We start from the raw sequence: 9,825 nt of genomic DNA on the forward strand, positions 1-9,825 counted from the left end.
TATGGTTTTTTCAGACACCAGCCTAAATGTTTCATCATCCCTTCCTGAAACAGTATTTTAAAGCTTCTTTTGCTCCATGCCATAATATCATGCCTTTGTTCTCCTGTTCTTTCAACCTTGGTCAAACTGTTAGAGAACACGTGGATACTTCCTTTTTATTTTCTACCTCAATAAGAGCACTCATCTAAGTTGCAAAGGTTAATTGCTCTTTTAATTTTTTGAGGGGTGTGGGACATGTTTGCTTTTGTGGATCCTCTTCCTGGGATCTTAGGTCTCCTTATGCTTTGCAGAAGAACAGTTTATATACCTGTCTCAAAGACAGAGCTGCCATCTCAATGGTATAGGCAAAACTGAATTTTACTGTCCGAAATACGATGGATGGGCTAGAGCTGTCTTGCCACAAAAGAAACTGGGAGAAATCAGAAGGTAAAATTACATGAAGAAGCACAGGATCAGCACGCTCCTACTGCAGCCAGCAAGCAGTGCCTCCAGCCCTGCTCCTGAGCAGCTGCTGCTGCTGCCCTGCATGTTCAGGTTCCCCCCACAGCAAAAGCAACACATTTTGCTCTTCAGGGCTTTGCTATAGGCAGCAAAGCAGGCAGCAGGTTTGGGACTGGTCTGTCCCCACCTTGTCCACAAACATAAACACACAGACTATTTGATGTTGAGGAAGTGCCTTGTCAGCTTGTGCCTAAAGCCGCTCAAGGCTGTGGATTCCCCCAGTGATCTAGAAGCCTAGAAACTAAGATCTGCTCAAGTGTCTCTCACGTGTACAAAAACTTATGACTTAAAATATTTTTAAGACTTGTTTTATTCTGGAAATGTGAATCTGCGATGCAGCTGTGATGAGATGGACACTTTCAACAGAGTGAACGCACTGGAAAAACTAGAAAGACACAAATAGCAACTGTCCGGATGCTACAGTAGAAATAAATTGGACGCTGATCATAAGATCCAAGTGGGTATTTAGAGTTAGTGTAAATAGAAATACCAAATTAAGCAAATAACATGTAATTTTGAGATGAATTGCTCTATGTGCCAAGCATATAACTTTGCACTGAGTATGCACTATATGATAACAGCAGACTAGGGGAGACATTTTAAAACCTAAAATCACATGAGAAGTTGCAAACCACAAAAAAGAATACTTTACTAAAAGTCTCACGTGCATATGATCATAAACAAAACTGCAGTATGGTTAAAGACAACTCTAGCTTAGGAAGGAGGTTTCCGTTATCGTGTAACCTCAAAAAACCCCAGATCGTACACCCAAGTTTCAGCTATACCAGATCCTGATTGAAGAAAACGTTAAAAATCATCTGTATAAACATGCCTAAGCACAGGAGAAATGAATGCTTATCCTAATTTTTGTGTTAGAATACACTGCTAATTCCCTGTTTACTGCTTTGGTTCTGGAGTATGTCCACATAAAATAAGTTGCATGGCTAGGGCTAAACCAATTATTAAAACACAAAGACAACAAATGGGATGACAATAATGGATTTCTGCTTTATCTGTGATTCATGAGAAGGGCTGAGCGTGCATCCAGATGGAGAAATTATTTCGAAAAGACAAAAAAGACCCAAGAAAAGGAAACGGAGAACTCTGTATCATCTTCATTTAAATAATGAAAGCCATAAGAATTAATAAGTACACCAAGCTGTTGGAATAAAATTGAGAAAAGAAACAGAGCTCTGCAGAATTTTCCCCATCATTGAATATGACATAAATAATCTTAAAACGAACAATGACTTCATTTTTGTTTCACTCCACACTTTGCTGATGTTGAATTAACAAATGCCTTAAAATAGATTTCTCCATGTGAAGTCGCTTTGAAAAGTAGTACTTGCAAGAAGTGTTTTAAGCTAGTGAGGAAATCACAAGTTTAAAAAAAAAAAATAAAAATGCAAGCCTTTGCAAAAATGTAATGTGATGATCTGCACTTTTGCTAGTGAGGAAAGCAATGATTCTTAAACATGATAAAAGTTCAGGCATAAACCTGGTTCTGTAAGTGCTATGTATCTCTGTGATGGAAAGGACCGTAGCAGGGAGCTTGTTCACGAAACACAAATGTGGCTTCAGCTATTTTTACTGGGTTTCCTTATTTATATCCACAAGACGTTATAAACTAGTGGCTCTACTTTGCTCCACCCAACCTCACATGTATCAGATATCTAGATGTAGAGCTGCAAGGTACAAGACTCATTTTGAGTACGGGATGCCTGCAATTCCCATAATCTAATTTTAAGACTAAAACATTTCATTTCAGCATTAGGGTAACCTTCCCACCACCCCACCCCCCCCCCCAGGAGACCTTCTGATTTTTCTTCTGTAATGTTATTGTGAATTTTGTGATGTTTCACTGTTTTATTAAAAGTATGCCCGTGAGAAACAAAATTTCACGAGAACCTCAGCTTCTATTAAAAAAAAAAGGGGTGTGTGGTGGGGATAGGTGAAATAAATCTTCTTCAAAATTTCGGATAATAGTATCTAAAAACACCTTATGATTGTCATTAGGTCATTACTTTTTTTTTTAAACTATTTGGGATCAGAAACAGCAGAATAAATTTTGCTGTTGTTGGTATGCCAGCAAATAAATTTCTTTCTAATATGATTTATTCCAGTTACATAACCAAAATAAACAATGACAGAAAAGTGACTTTTCACTGTCATTCTTTATGCAGCTCTACTTGGGAATCTAAAATAAGGGGCTTGTGGATGCTTCTTGGTTGGCTGATGAGCTGGAAAAATAGGGAAAAATTAATTCATAATTAAATGAAAATGCAAACAATCACATTTGGAGGAATATAAAGTGCTGATTTAAAAGAAGAATAAGAAGAACCATGCATTTCAGGTAAATGCGCAGTGTTGTATTCACTGAAAATATTTGACTGTGTCCTCAGGTCAGTTACCACTCTTCCTTAACTCACTTATTTACATTGGTTTCAAAATGAAATATTAAAACACTTTATCAGCTATCGAAATAAAATATTGGGGTTTTTTTTACTTGCAATATAGTTTCCTGTTTTTATTTCCAGCTGAAAATCATTTGGTCTGAATTAGAAACTCATTTTGGTTTCCAGGAACCAGATCTTTCTTTTGACAAATTTGCCTGTCACTGAACTTCTTGGTCATGTGGGGTCCTAAGTCACAGTCCTTCATTTGACTATCTGATCTCTACATTATTATTATTATTATACACTGCCATTCCATCATACTTTTTATTGTTAGGTGCCAAAAAACCCCAGCAAAAAACCCCACCCTAACGTAGAATTGCAGTCCTGACTACTGTAAAGGCTGAGGCAATATATAATTTCACACTCCCTTCCGTAGCTTGGGATGCTGTGATAGATTTAGACCCTTTTTTGCACATGCAAGGTCAGTGCTTCCAGGACCACTGCTCCTTCGCCACTACCCCGTATGCCACAGCATCTTGCATTCAGCTGGAGAATGGAGGTGCCCTACCTACGGGGCTGGGCTGTTGCAGCCCTGCCTTTTCCCACCAGCCTCCTTTTACGGGTAGAAATGTGGTCCCCTCTTGCATGCTCTGCTTGGGGTCGACAGCTTACACCGCTCCATGCCCCAAGCCTGTTTCTCTGCTGTGCCGCGGTGGTTGGAAGCTTTGCATTGTACTGAGCCCGCCTGATGTCCGTGCCAACGTTCATCTGGGCAGGTATATACAATTCCCGACGCTGATGTCCCCCCATAGCACGACCTCGCCATGAAACCTCAAAGCTGGGGGAGCTGCTTCCAGCTCAGGTGCCACCATCGGGGAATGTTTTACAGGGAGAAACTCCCCGAGAAGGCCGCTGTAGGGGAGGGAGGACGGAGCGTGCTGCACTAAACGGAGGGCAGACACCTTCAGGATTTCTTGTCGGGCATCAGAGAGTTTCTCTTTTTCATAATCTGTGCCCTAACACTCAGCCTAACCTGACGCTACGTAGCCACAGGAACAATTCCCCTCTTTGTTTCCAATCAAAAGCTAACGGGCTTTGGGATACCACCTGGTCCTTCCCCTCCTGCACTTGGGTACGACTGTAAGAAACCCGCCACCTGGAAGAGAAAAATGTCTCTTTTTTTCCCCGCAGGGGACCGCAGTCCTGCATTTCACAGGCCTTCTGTGCCATCTGCCGACGGCACGGCGCGGTCGGCTGGGCCACCACGGACACCCCCCTCCCGCCCCCCGCCAGCCGCTGCCCGGGCAGGGGGGCGGTGGCTCTGCGGGTGGTCTCCTGGGGAGGCGTAGGAAGGTGGGAGAGGAAACAGGGAAAGGGAAAAATCAGGAGGAGGAGGGAAAAAATATTTGGTGTTTCCAAAATTTTCCACGTGCCCCCGACGCTGCTACTGGTATTCCCCAAACTCCCTTGTTCCTGCCAGCCTCCATCCTCTGACCTCGAGCCCCTGCAACAACAGCGTTGTTCCAGTTCTTTCCCCAGGAACCTACTGGGCCACTGATGCAAAATCTCCTTGTACTGCTTCAACCCGTTTTCAGGCAGCAATATCCATTTTTCTCCTACACAGTAAGTAACCTACGGTCTGCCTTGAGGATATCTCCTCAGATTTTCTACCAGGTCCTCAGGTGCAAAATCCACATGGTGAGTGAAAGGGTGCTGGCCTGCATCAGCTGTCTATTTATATTTCTTAAGTTGATTAGGGTTTTCTCTGGTTTGTTTTTATCTCGGTATTTTTGTTTGTTTGTTTTCTACTTACTGGTTGGATGGCATCCAAGCAGTTGTAAACTGTAATGTCTTTTTGCATTATGGATGGTAAAATATGTATGGGTTTTTTGACTCTCTTATTTTCAGCAAATATTAGTGTTGTCTGTAATAAATGCTATCTCAACAGGAGAAAATAATGAGCTTCTATCCGCATGCACTACTTCTAATTTCTTCCTGGTAGACAAGTATACCAGTCTGTACCTTAACAAAGAAGTTATCTTCAAATACTTTTGGAACATGTACTCAACACCATACCAGCAATACACAGCCTGATTTTCATTTATACAAAAGCCAATTTATAATGCTCAGGAAGCCTTGCAAGGCTTAAAGCAGATGTCTGCACCCACTTAAAGCTTTCTTTCCACACCGGAGTTGTGTACCTGAATAGTTGCTCAGGACTTGCTGTTCCTGAACCAGGTTAAGTGTGCTGCACCTAACACCTTACTCAGGGCAAAAACTATGTAAGTTGCGTGTTTGCATAACGATGCATGTATTTTCTTTTGTGGCAATAATTTTCATACATTTGCAGACCTTCACTTCAAGTCTCAGAAAGCATGCTGACAGTGAGCTATAAAGAGGCCTTGTGATTTATTCTCTTGCAGTGATCTCAACATTTTGTCCTCTTTTCCTTCCACTGTTTGCATAGATCTAAATTGTTATTAATACAGAAGCCATCTGAATACAAAAACACACCCTACTATTGTAAAGTGTGACTGTTGAATTAAGTCAAAATTGGCTAAATAGTAAAGAATCACTTGGTATAATTAGACAAACTCATATATGCATATACAGAGACTTAGTTTTGTAGGTAACTGAGTGAAAATCACGAGCTTAAGGACCTAGTCTCATATTTAATCTTCATGATTTTGGATTCTATATTCAAGCGGACACAATGAGGGAAATGGATTCATCCCCTGAAAGGGATGAATACAGTCTCTGCTGGAGGATCAGAAGGCCTCAGCTGGACTCCCTAGCCAAATGGGAATAAATCTCTTTCTAATGGAAATGCTGATGTCCAAAGCATGTGTCTGCCATAGCCCTGCCATCTCTGAGAAGTAAACACATGCTTGACTAGTCATGGAGTTTGAATTCCTCCTTGTTCTTCCAAGCCATATATGGGGAGCTTTTCAGAAACAGGAGGGCTAAACCCCAGGAAAGAAGATTCCAATTCCATTAGTGCTAAAATTACAGGGACTGTAAGACAAGGATAAGGCATCTTTGAAGAGTAAAGTGGAGAGAGAGGACAAAAACCTGACAGTATTTCTTGAGGTAAAGCTTACAACAGGAGAAATATAAGAAAAACTTGAAGATGCAGTCACAAGCTTTCTTCTTGTAAGGTGTCCTTTGGTGTGAACTCCTTTCCCTTCTTTAGCTTTACTTTCCTTCAAGCACCAAGGGGTGCAGTTGTTCTCCTTTTTCAGGTAGTAGTGACAATGAGGAAGAAGAATGAGAAGCATGCTCTCCACAAGACCTTTGGGACTTACTTGTGGAAGTCTTGAGGAGGAAGAGACCTCCAGAGTCAGTTCAAGAGAGGAAAGCAGCAAAAATCCATCACACAAGAGACAGACAGACTCATTCTTGAATGTGGACAACAGAGTAGACATCATTCTATGAGAAAGCAACATTTATTGTATCCTGGGGTAGGGAATGTACATACACGGATGGCTTCTCAATCTCTTGAATTACATGAAAAATTTAATTATGACTGACTGGACTATTATGCACTGCTTCAGAAATGGGACATCTCAGGGCCTCTGACCCACTATAAGCAGCAGGTCAGGGGATCCAGGTTCTAGGACCAAGGTTCTCTCCAGCATTTAGGTATTTCCTTTCTACCCATAGCACTCCTTTAAAGACATATGAAACGCTGAAAATAGCAGAATTTTTGCTGGAGTTAGGCCTCTGTTGCACTTGCACATTTAAAGTTATTTTCCAGTATGAGTTTTCCTCCCTCTTTCCTTTGTCCTCTGACTTTTCATTTTCTTCCTCATTTATTGCCTGCTCCTCTCCAGTCTTGTTCCACATACACAGTCCCTATTCTCAATACTACTAATCAATTGTTGTCACAACCCCCCTCCTTGTTATCACCTCATTTTAGATCATCTGCTGTATTTACAAAGATCATCTGTGGCAGACCCATTAGTGAAACTCAGGTGTCAATCTTTAAGACCGAAGCTAGTTTTCAACTGCAAGCTTAGTGTTTCTTCTCCTGCTTCCCCACCTCAAAACAAACGCCCAAGCGAACATTACAGGTTTGGTCCTGTTCTTCTGCTTCCAGAGGTCTTTTTCTTCTCTTGGGTTGTTTTTGGTTTTGGGTTTGGTTTTTTTTTTCAGGTATTGGCAAAATCCGAAGGCGCTGCCATGTATTTCTTTGTAGAAGACTGATAATCGCTGAGTTACATAGAACCGTCATGATAAACAATCATTGAATGGCAGATCAGGGTAAAAATAGCATTTTCCTTAGTATATTAGGAGCCGGGTGGTCTCCAGCTCACAGCTGGGTCAGGGGATACTTGGGATGAAATTTTTTCATAAAGGCTTATTGAGGGATTAGCTGGTATAGAATAATAAAAAGTAGGGCAGGAAGGGATCTTCAGAGATCATCTCCTTGGCTCAAGCCAAGATCAGTTTATAATTAAACCACCTCTGAAAGATGTTTATCTTATTTGTTTTTAAGAGCCTCCAATAATGGAGATTCCACGGGTCCTTTAAAAAGTCTGATGCTTAACTATTCTTTCCTTAGGAATTGGCCCTAACATCTAACCTGATCCAGACTGTAATTTCAGCCCTTCACTCCTTATCTAGTGCTTCTGTCTCTTCTTATAGCAACCTTTTGCCTGTTTGAAAACTGATATTACATTGCCGCCAATTACTCTTCTCCAGGCTATTTTTCACATCCTCCTTGTGTAGACTTCAAGGTTTTTTTCCACTGTGTGTATGTGTTTAGTGGAGGGGAAGTCTACTTTGTGACTACCATGGCTGATGTAAAATAAGAATGACAGTAAGGGATAAAGGAGATTAGGAAAAATCCCTATCCTTCAGTGGGTCCACATCTTTCCTGAGTGCAGTGCTCACTATCAGACACATTCCTTTAACTGAGATCTCACCAGTACTAACTGGAGTCAATAGATGACTTCATGAGTGAGATATGAATCTCCTTTTCACATACTCCAATGTAACATTTTGTCTTTCCACAGCTGTATGACACTGTTGACTGATTTCACTATAAGAGATTTTTTTTATCAGTTTACTGTAAAGTAAGACTGTCATAATTTATTCTGCATTCTTTCCTCTGCAATTTTTCTACTAATGCTGGCAATAAGGCTTACAGTGACAGCTGAAATGTGGAGGTTCCACGCTGCCTGCAAAATGCATTTCTGCATATGCATGCAGCATGTAAACGTGAAGTTACTTTAAACCTGGTACAGGTAGTTTGTGAGTTGTTAGTGGGCAATGAAGTTCTTTCTGTTTGAAAAGTGGGTAGAATTTTTCCAAGTATCACCTCAACAGATGGGAAAAGGGAAACCTTTGTAAAGAGAAAACATCTTTTAAAACTTTATCACCTTTTTCTGATAGTCATTCTGCATTTCTCTGCTCCCCTGCATAATCCCAACAGTGTGTTCTTGCACCCAAAACCAGCACTAAAGTATTCACCCCATCCAGCATAGTCTTCTACCCTTTGACGTCCTTTTCTCCTTCCATTAAGTAGTAATTTTAAAAGCATCTTTCCAGTGAATTATTTTTCAGAGAAACCCAAGATAACCAGTGGACCACAGTTCCCTTGCAGTGCAGCCCTGGGGCTTGTTCTGGAGCCTCAGCTCTACTCACTATTGGTGAAATTATTTGTGACTTTATGATGTGGTAGTTGCATGGAAAAAAAGCGGCTAGATAAAGACAAGTATGTCTGCTCCATTTGAAATATTCCTTCCATGCCTAGCAGTGCTGTTTGATTTTTAGTATTTTATAGATACTTTTTATACATGCATGCATGCAAACACACACTTATATATGTATGAGTATGTGTACACTTGGAAGTGCGTCATTTAGTGAACTCTCCTCATTTTACTATCAGACTAACATGAGAAAATGAATGCTGTACTATATTCAGGCTTCAGTCCATCAGCAATATATACATTGATATAAAACATCAATGTAAGCTCTCCAGAAGGAAAACCCTCTGAACTCCTACATGTCATGCTATGGGGAATCACTGGGAAACCAGTTGTAGAGCCTTGAGGAGCTGGAGTGGTTGCACCGGCCTCATGAAACAATAAGCCAGCTGCTGCTCTCTGAGCATAATGACTTGTTCTGTCAAGCTAAAAATATTTCAGAATATTAAACAAACAGTATATTTTAAAAAGAAGTGTTCCTCCCCCTCACATAACCCCTTCAGTGCTACCTGCTGCATGCTTCTTAAGTACGCCAGGCTAGGGATTTTTTTTTGGTTATAGATGCTGCTGTTGATTTGAATTGCTAAAATCAAAAGCAAGTAGGATTTTATAATGGTAGGGATAGGGTGGGCAGAGCAGCCCATGTCTTGTGTGAAGGTAAATGGGGCTTTGGGGTGAGAGAGGGAGTGTCACAAGGGGTCTGTGGTTACTTGTGAGAGATGCATTGGCAGAAGGGCAGGGATGGTCCCAGGCTCACTTGCAGGATGGTGTGTGTTGGTGCTCCAGGGGACACTCACAGGGGAGTAAAACCACCTACAATACCCCACATCGCTCACGAAGAGAGACGGTGATGGCAAACACAAACAGGAGAGGAGTCTGTAAAGAACACCTCCATACATAATGGGTGATTTGTACCTGCAGAGTCAGAATGATCACCAGGAGCAATACAAATCTGTGGCAGATGTATTTACAATTTGTACTGGAAACACAGGCCTGGTTGTTCTTACTTTGCATGTATGTCAGAGCGCTTCCTTATGTGGAATTACTCAACATTTACAAGTCAGGTGTGATTCAAGGTCCGCATAGACCAGTGGTTTAATTTAAGTTAACAGCAACTCTAACAAAGTAGCAGCCTTACAGTAAGCAAGAAATGACGATGCCCTGGCCAACCTGTTTTCTGTCCAATCAAACCACCCTGATTTGGCCTGCTAGTCTAG

Source organism: Accipiter gentilis, chromosome 14 (assembly GCF_929443795.1).
Source record: "Accipiter gentilis chromosome 14, bAccGen1.1, whole genome shotgun sequence".
Classification (NCBI taxonomy): domain Eukaryota; kingdom Metazoa; phylum Chordata; class Aves; order Accipitriformes; family Accipitridae; genus Astur; species Astur gentilis.